Source organism: Crinia signifera, chromosome 4 (genome assembly GCF_055691185.1).
Source record: "Crinia signifera chromosome 4, ASM5569118v1, whole genome shotgun sequence".
Taxonomy (NCBI): Eukaryota; Metazoa; Chordata; class Amphibia; order Anura; family Myobatrachidae; genus Crinia; species Crinia signifera.
Window position 1 is genome coordinate 174,186,293 of NC_139220.1, and position 8,464 is coordinate 174,194,756.

The following is an 8,464-nucleotide window of genomic DNA, read 5'->3' on the forward strand; positions in this document are numbered from 1 at the left end:
AATGACAATCAATCAATTCACTTTCCAGTGCCACCCATTTCTTGTCCCCCACCAGGGTCAGCATACTTTTTTAAAAGTTTTGCAAATTTGACGCCCTGGCCAAAGAGGATACCCAGTTTGGGTGGGCGGTACTGCAGCAGTCCTTGCATGTTCCCGACCCTTTTGGAAGCTTTGGGACGTCCCCAATGTCTTGAGACGATCCCAGTATCCCATAGGACGTTAGTGAAAATAGGAATTTAATACCTACCGGTAATTCCTTTTTCAGCGGGGTCTCGCTGCAGATTCTTACTCTGTTTAAAAAGTTCCACCTTGTTTGGTGGCTTCACTGGTGAATTCAGTTTTTATTTTTGGTTGTATGCGGGTGTGCTGGTATAAATCTCACCACATAGTTCACACATGTGTCTTTACATAGTGACATATATCATTCCTCTCATACATTCATCCTCCTTCGGGCACATTCATCCTCCTTCGGGCACAGTTTTACCTTAACTGGTTTGTGGGCGGGGAATCAAAGGGGAGGAGTCAGTACACCCAGTTTAAAGTTATAGATGTGAATTGATACAAGATTGACTATAGCTACTTGCGCTCACAAAGAGGTTGCTGCTGGGAGTAGACACAAGAATTGGGATACCAAACCCAAAATATTTACACCAAAAGACACCAAGATATGGAACTCCTCAGCGCTACCTCCGGAAACTTCTTGATCCCCTTTGTGTGAGTGGGGGGAGAGTAGTGCTCTCCAAACGTATATGGAAAAATAAGAACACAATTTTCTTATTAGTATAGATCGATGCACAGCTTCCTACAGGTACTGAATCCCAGATTGACTCACCTAGTCAAGCTAGGAGATGTTCCCGTAACGGTTTCTTTTTCAAGTAGTCAACATATATGGTAAAAAAAAAATTGAGAACTCACCAAGGGACAGTGCCCTATATTCATCAAAAGGTTTCTTTTTATTTCATCAATCGACAGGCCAAGACCATATGGGTAATCCAGAAAATGTAAACTTTTATTCCATTAAAAGCAGGACATCCACCCTTCCACAGCACCGGATTTTCCTTTCACACCCGGAATGAGAAAGTTGAGATCCAGATCGAGCGTAGTTGGTAAAACACAAGTGGTTAGGGGTTCAGTCCAAAGTATAAAAAGTTCCTTAACACCAACGCGTTTCGAACTATTAGAGTTCTTCCTCAGGGTGTGGAGTAGAAATTCCACTCGATGGGATATTTATCCCTGACATGTCCCGGGAGTTATCTAAAACCTGGCATCCAGGCTAAAATCGGTTTAACATACACTATAAGATCCCCATTAAATTACATCATAAAATCACATCTACTTAATACAAAATACAAATACATATAAAAGTGCATACTTATAAAGTAAAAACGATCTAAAAACATCATAAGACGATTTTCTGCTATTTGGCTATACTCCATTTCATGTATTCTTTCATTACCCCCTTAGAACGCCGTCCGGAAGCCTTGATCTTACTTCCGGCTCCGGCTTCCTGTCTTTTGGAACGCATCTTGCGTTCCACGCGTGTCATTGTTACTTCCGGTGTGACGTACTTCCGGTCTGTGAGCCGCAAGTCGGCTTATCGAATTCACGCATATTTGACCCGCATAAGGAGGTTCATTTTGACATGGGGATCATCGGATGGAGTGTGTTTCTTTATATTCCATTATTTGTTCTTGTAGTGATCACCGTATAGACATACAAACACGAATAAAAGAAAATATATTAGAAATTTCTTCTATTGCACAGTTAATCATTATAGCAGTTCAGAATACATATGTACATAGCACCATCTATTGGAGACTTCAGAAATAGCAGGTGTATAAAAATTAAATTAAGCAAATTTATCCTCCATTATTTTTACAAAAAAACATTTCAGCTCGAAATCTACATTCAAGCCCCTGGGTGTTAATGTTCTCAACTCATAGATAAGTCTCATTTCTGTTTGGGACAATTTCAGATCCCTGTCATTTCTTCTCCAATTGGCATGGACCACTCTAATGCCACAGAATGATGTTATGTGGCTAGGATCACTCCCATGCACATTTTTTAAATGGAGCTACACATTATGAGTCTCTACTCCCTTTCTGAAATTTCTGACATGTTCCGCTAAGCGAATTTTAAGGGCTCGGGTGGTTTTGCCCACGTACTGTTTTTCACAGGAACAGGTCAGCAAATATATACAATATTTGGTGTCGCATGTGATGAAATCTCTCACATCAAAAACCTTTCCCGTTTGATTTGACTTATATGTGGTTAGCTTAGTATTTTTAGATTTACAGATCCTACAGATACTGCAATTTTCACACCTATGGAACCCTTTAGTTTTTATGAGGTTTCCAGTCTTGGGGGTATTGATCGCACTTCTTACCACCATGTTTTTAATATTGTCTGCTTTCTTATAAATAAATTTGGGGGTGGAACCTATGTGTTTCTTTAGGAGAGGGTCACTATTAAGGACTTTCCAGTGTTTGCCCAGAATTTTATCAATTTGTTTGTATTGAGAGTTGTATTTAGTTATAAAGGGGACTCCTCTGTATTCCTCCTTTTTCTTTAGCCTGGTCTTCTTTATCGCTCCACCCTATCCAGATTCTCTCCTCCTTCTGCAGCCCTCTCTACTGATGTGGGGTCATATCCTTTTGATATGAATTGTACTTTCATAGTATCCGCTTGTTTTTTGTAGATACCCACATCAGTGCAATTTCTGCGTATCCTGAAGAATTGGCTTTTCGGGACTCCTTGTTTCCAGTTTGCATGGTGATTGCTATTGAATGGTATATATGAGTTACAGTCCATACTTTTCATGTAGCTCTTAGTTTTTACGACACTTTCCTCCACGTATATGCTGAGGTCCAGAAAGTGTACCTCATCCGAACTACTTTTGAATGTTAATTTGATGGAGAGGGAATTATCATTCAGGTGGTTGCAAAAAAGTTCCATTGATGTCTTATCGCCCCTCCAGATATAGAGGACATCATCGATATACCTCGACCAGGACATCAGGCTGGCACCATACGGGTGGCCGCTCCAAATTGAAGTGGCCTCCCACCACGCCATGAAAAGATTGGCGTAGCTTGGTGCCAGCCTGGTGCCCATGGCCGTGCCAGTCAGTTGTAGGTAGTATGAACCCTCATACCAGAAATAGTTGTTCATCAGAATTAGGGCAATTCCTTCTAGGATAAATTTATTTTGATCAATAGGAGTACCCTCTAAATCTAGAAAGTACTCCACTGCCATTAAACCAAATTCCTGTTTGATAATGGTGTACAAAGAGGTGACATCGGCCGTAACCAGAATGTCCCCCTCTTCCCAGGTTAGATCTTGTACTTTTTGCAAAACAGAAATCGTGTCCTTCAAATAAGATGGAGCTTTTATCACCATAGGTTGTAGCAACGAGTTATAGATGTGCCTGCCTCCTGTGGATACCTTCTAATACCCAATGTCTTGAGACGATCCCAGTATCTCATAAGGACTACGTGAAAAAGAATTACCGGTAGGTATTAAATTCCTATTTTTCCCTGCACATAATAACTTGCCCAAATTTAATTCTCTATGCACATGTCCAGGGCATTTGGCAGATATGAAGGAAAAAAACAGCCACCACAGCAAATACCAGCACGGGGCAGGTTATAGCATAGTGACCCTCTGTGGTGCCTGGCTGTGCAGGCGCACACACAGCTTATACACAGGCAGGCAGTGGAGAGGGTATGGTACTTATATACCTCAGGAGTTGTGAAGGGGGCACCAAGTCCTCACTCATCAAGTGCACACTCAGGGGGGAAGCTGTAATCTCACCTCATCCCCCAGCTGGGAGGGATGCAGGCCCAATCACTGGGTAAAAAAAGAGAGGGGGGTGAACAATCGCACTGGCAGTGTTTATAAGGTAACCGCTCGTTTCAATCAATATTCATAGACTTTATTATGTGGGGTGTGCTGTCACTTCAACAGTAATTTGAGCAATAACAAGGAAAGAGAAGAAAGACTGTTATATACGTGATGCACAAAAAAATAATAAAATGTAACCTTTAATTGTTTATTTTAAGATTTGCGACATATAAAAACAATTGCCAAGGAGGCAAAGAGGAAGAAACAAAGTGTTTTTAAAAGAGGGGATATAGATCCTCTCAAATTGAACCCCAATGTCCTGTTCCCAGTGTAATTGCTAGATTAGGTGCGTGTTGCTGTATATCTTACAGTGTGTACCCACTCATGAAATGAAGAAATCTGTTACAATTTTCACTTAATAAAGTTACTTTTGTTTAATATTAGTTTATAACACAGATTGCTCCCAAGGACTGTGCAGATAAATTAGGACAGCAAAGTAAATATGTCTGTTAGGTCCTTTTAAACATCAAAAAAGGGTTGCCGCCTAGTATCTGCACAGATATTGCGCAGTGTGTAGCAATGAATGACAATGAATCTTATACGACACATGTGTTACTATGGTTACGCTACACTGATGACCTGCTCATTGTATGGGAGGGTGAGAAAGATCTGTTTGTGGAATTCATTGATAAATTGAATCTGAATGACCTGAATCTCAAACTGACCTACCAAATGAGTCAGCGAGAAGTAGAGTACCTAGACCTGCGAATCAATGTGGAGCCAGATGGAACGGTGTCCACTGACATCTTCCGTAAAAGTACGGCCACCAACTCACTGTTACATAGTGAAAGCGCACACTTTCCACCGGTGATAAAGGGGTTGCCAAAAGGTGAATTCTTGAGGACAAAACGTAATTGTTCTAAACAGCAAGTATACAATGAAAGGGCGGATCAGCTCGATATGAGACTGAAAAATCGAGGCTACAGCAATAGAGCGATACGTAAGGCAAGGCAAGAAACTGATGCCTATGACAGAGAGTCACTCCTGATACCTAAGACCAAAGTAACAGCACAACAGGACAAAATCAGATTCATAGGTACCTTCTGTAAAGAGTGGCGCGAGATCCAGCAAGCTCTCAATAAACATGTCAATGTTTTAAAAACTGACAAGGACCTTAAAGAGCTCATAGGGGACCGAGTGGACATAAGCTGGAGGCGGAGTAGTAGTATCAAAGACCTCCTAGTCCACAGTCACTTAGACAAAAATGTGAAACCCACCATCCACAAAAAAGGATCATTTAAATGCGGCACATGCAAAATCTGCACATACATGAGCCCATGCAAATCCTACACGGATAGATACAAGAAAAAATGGGAAATACAGACTATATCTCATGTGATACCGCAGGGGTTATCTATAATCTAGAGTGCCCCTGTGGCAAGCAGTACATAGGGAAGACACGGAGACCCCTAAAAACAAGACTATCTGAGCATCTCCTCAGCATAAAAAATGCCAGCAGAGATCAGGCGAATTTTAAAACCCTAACCCCTGTAGCCAAGCATTTCATGAGATACCACCAAGGAAATGCCAAAGGCTTGAAAGCATTTAGGATGCTAAAGGTGGAGTTGGGGATACGGAAGGGAGACTGGAATAAGGAATTACTCAAACAGGAGACACGTTTGATTTTCCTAATGAACACTATGTCCCCAAACGGCATAAATGAGGAAAACAACTATACGGTTTTTCTCTGAGTGATCTCCCTAAACAATACAACTGGTCTACCAGACTGGCCCCCACACTTTGAAGAGAGACACATCTCATGACAATAAACATTATGGGAAGTAGAACCCAGTCCCACACAGGTCAACAACTGGTCACTAATATCACTGTGATAATCACCCTCCCTCATCACTATTGAAAGGAAATCAGAAAGACACCTTCAATCCCTTCCTCAATGCACATCCCCAATTATTCACGTTTTTCACGTTTTTTTTTAAACACTAATCCCCCCACTTAGCCTGAGTACAATGAGACCACGACTACACACAACAAAATAAGGATCCCCGTCACCCTTACATTTCTAAGCACTATAATTTAGCCAGGATGTGATCACCACCCGACTATTCTATAATATAAAAATTCTTCTTCTTTTTGAATGACTCATCTCACCACACTTCGGATCACTCAAATACACAGGAACATACTTACCTTTCCTGTTTTTTTCCCCCGGAGGCACCAGACTTCTCTACCCATGATGTCTTTAAGATGAACCTATAAACAGAAAAAAAGAAAAAAGATATACGTCTCTCTGCCGACATTCGAATGTCGACACAACAGCAAACTATTCACATGAACAGCCAGTATTAATAAAGATTGCAGTTCCCAATTCCTGCCATCTCTTCAGCACGAGATGAACCTATAAAAAGAGAACAAGAAAAAAGATATACGTCTCTCTGCCGACATGCGAATGTCGACACAACAGCAAACTACTAACGTGGTGAGCCAGTATTAAAAAATAAAAAAATACAAAAAAACAAAAGATTGCAGTCCCCAATTCCTGCCATATGTTCTTACCATTCGTTCCAAACAGTAATCTAGCATGCAGTTTGTACGCAAACAACGACAGGATAATGGAATCTACCCAAGCATACAATCAATGGATATAAAATATCCTAGCTAGATATCATTAAATGGTCTGTTTTTCGAGCAAACGTCAAAGACCATTACCCCACGGCCTGACCCGTCAACATAAGACGGTCTAATGAAAAACATAGAAAGAATGTACCATAAATAAAGGGAAAACCCCTTTTTCTTTCTTCGCTCTCCCCAATTCTTTAATTTTTTTATATGTTCTCAATATCTTTCTATATAGCTCTTTTTAGAAACACAAATTTCTTGTGATACACATTCATATTCAATGATTACTTTTTTCCGTTTAGGGTCAAATTATTTATGCAGTTAAGATATACCAGTTAATGATATTGATACAGGCAGTAATGCAAGAGACCAATTAAAGACCAATTAAGGGCTGCAAAACTGAGGACACACCTGCCCCTGACTCATTAGTATGCAGGAAGGGGTAGGTATATAAAGGGACTTCCGTGCACTCACCTGGTTGGTCCTGATGAAGCTGGTGGCGACACGCGCGTTGACCAGACACACTTAGTGTGTGAAATATCCCCATGTCCCCTTCCCCCATGAAATGTATTTTGATTGATGTATAGGGCGTTACAGTATCCACTCACAGATGGCGCATCTGATAGGAGCTGTGGGGTCAGAACCTGACCACGGTCTCCCAAGACTCAGATGTGATTACAGCACGCCAGTGCAAATACAGCACCCTGCCGGTGCGTGCCTCTGTTAGGCGCAGTGTCAAGTGACGGAGCGCGACGCGGGTCTGCGAGTTGGAGAATCACAGCCCCACCATTGACTGTGATCTCCCCGCAGACACCGACGCGCTACCAGCACAGCCGGGAACAGTGGCATACGTACAAGCCACTTTCCCTGCGGAGAAGAACTAAACAAACGGCTGAGAACACTTACAGCCGATTTGTGTTCCCAATATCAGATCTAACGGGTACACTTTAGATGTGAAATACGGCACGTGTACTACCAGCCGGCCCCGTAGTCTGTTATTATTTAAGACTGTGCTACACACTGCGCAATATCTGTGCAGATACTAGACGGCAACCCTTTTTTGATGTTTAAAAGGACCTAATTTATCTGCACAGTCCTTGGGAGCAATCTGTGTTATAAACTAATATTAAACAAAAGTAACTTAATTAAGTGAAAATTGTAACAGATTTCTTCATTTCATGAGTGGGTACACACTAAGATATACAGCAACACGCACCTAATCTAGCAATTACACTGGGAACAGGACATTGGGGTTCAATTTGAGAGGATCTATATCCCCTCTTTTAAAAACACTTTGTTTCTTCCTCTTTGCCTCCTTGGCAATTGTTTTTATATGTCGTAAATCTTAAAATAAACAATTAAAGGTTAAATTTGATTAATTTTTCTTCTTCTAACAGTGCGTCACATACATAACAGTCTTTCTTTCTTACCAATCACTGGGTAACTGCAGCCTAAAATTCTATGTCCTAACACTCCGGGTGGAGAGAGAGTTTCATGCAACCCAAAGTGCACCCTGCAGACCAGGGCTGGGCAATTGCGGCCCTCCAGATGTTGATGAACTACACATCCCAGGATGCTTTGCATTAGTTTTGCTATGTGGCCATGCTGAAACTGATGTGAGGCATGCTGGGATGTGTAGTTCATCAACATCTGGAGGGCCGCAATTGCCCAGCCCTGCTGCAGACCCTCGCTGGTTTCTGATGTCAGACCCTGCCCTGTATGGAGCTTTATGCCTCAGCAGGAGTAGCAGTCTGAAGACAGCGGACCGCATGAGGTTAGAGGACTAGGGGGGGGCGATCACCCCCCCCCTCCTCCTGTATCTGTCCATGTCCTCTCCCACATTGCTGATAAATACACGTTGTACCTAATTTTACTGTTCCAGCTACACCCAGTAATGGTATCGCTCTCACCAATCGTGTGGCTCAGAGGACTAAACACTCAAAATGCTATGAATATCATTTGTGAAACAAAATACAAAATGCTGTCC

The 8,464-nt window shown here is 41.8% G+C and overlaps 1 long non-coding RNA gene across 1 annotated transcript; it reads right to left on the minus strand.

Moving 5' to 3' along the window:
• Positions 1-934: 934 nt before the first annotated feature.
• Positions 935-4,209, minus strand: LOC146074662 (uncharacterized). The gene is made up of 2 exons (XR_014473448.1): positions 3,738-4,209; positions 935-1,690 (listed from the first exon to the last, which is right to left on the minus strand). It is a non-coding gene; the product is annotated as an uncharacterized LOC146074662 (long non-coding RNA).
• Positions 4,210-8,464: the final 4,255 nt, after the last annotated feature.